Below are 1046 nucleotides of genomic sequence, written 5' to 3'. Positions count from 1 at the left end.
AGCCTACAGCACCTGGTATTCCCAGGCAGTCTCCTATCCAAGTACTAACCAGGCACAATTCTGCTTAGCTTCTGAGATGAGGTGTGTTCAGGGTGGTGTGGCCGTAGGCAGAGACAAGCCTCTCACTTGCTGCTTTTCTACTTTGACGTCTGGCTGCCGGCTGCCCTTTCCAGTGCTCAGCAAGACCAGGTCCTTTTGTGCTTTCCCTTCTCTTCAATTTTTTTGCTGGCTTCCTTAAAAGGTCTTGTAGACACAACGCCCCACTCAGAGCCGCTGAGCTCACTGATCGGCTGCAGCGCTGTCGACGGAACGTCAGCTTCACGGCCAATGCCACAGGCCGGGAGCAGAGGCGAGACTCACCGGTAGACCCGGGTAGGGTGAGTAGAGCGCGGTTAGTTGGTTTCTAATAGCCTGCAGCCGGGGATTAACTTTTAATGAAAGGGAACAATCCCTTTGACTGTCTGCAGCGCGCCACACCTAGGAAGCGCACTCTCACACACAAGCCAGCATACACACGTGCTCGCACGTGACAACACCCCCTATCTGCCCCTACAACCTCTCCGTCACCATGCGTCAGACTCTCCTGCCTGTTTTATGATTTCAGGGCCCTAGCAGGAATCACCACCCCCCCACCTCCCCAATTTCTTCTTTGCCTTCCTTGCACTGAGGTTAGCTCTTTGTCAGCCGTCTGGCTTGGTTACACAAGCTTCTTTGCAGAGAAACATGTTACTTCTGCTGGCCCTCGCTAGGCGGCCGGCATCCAAAACCTTCCCTGGGCACCTGCTGAAAGCCTGGCCCCTTCACGGCCCCGGGTGCTTTTAACGCCATCATTTCCACACGACGAGATGCGGAGTCAATAAGCACTCCTAGCCGTGGCAAGGAGCTCGGTGTCAGGCCTGCGTGAAGGCGGCGTGGTAGCGTACTTAGCTGCCAACTGGCTCAGAGGCCTTGGGGCTTCCATCATCTAAGTTACTTAAGGTCGGTGTCCGGCAAGGCGCCGTTCCATGCTAGCCGAGCTGGGCAGTAGGGCAAAATGTCATCAAAAT

At 55.4% G+C, this 1046-nt stretch overlaps 1 pseudogene; it reads right to left on the bottom strand.

The window, feature by feature from the left end:
* Positions 1 to 109, bottom strand: LOC141270158 (5S ribosomal RNA; annotated as a pseudogene).
* Between the last annotated feature and the right edge of the window lie 937 nt (positions 110 to 1046).

The sequence above is a fragment of the Phyllobates terribilis genome, unplaced genomic scaffold (genome assembly GCF_046119375.1).
Source record: "Phyllobates terribilis strain yellow unplaced genomic scaffold, ASM4611937v1 Scaffold_4__5_contigs__length_816908805, whole genome shotgun sequence".
NCBI lineage: Eukaryota > Metazoa > Chordata > Amphibia > Anura > Dendrobatidae > Phyllobates > Phyllobates terribilis.
This window is presented reverse-complemented; position numbering and strand designations above follow the sequence as displayed.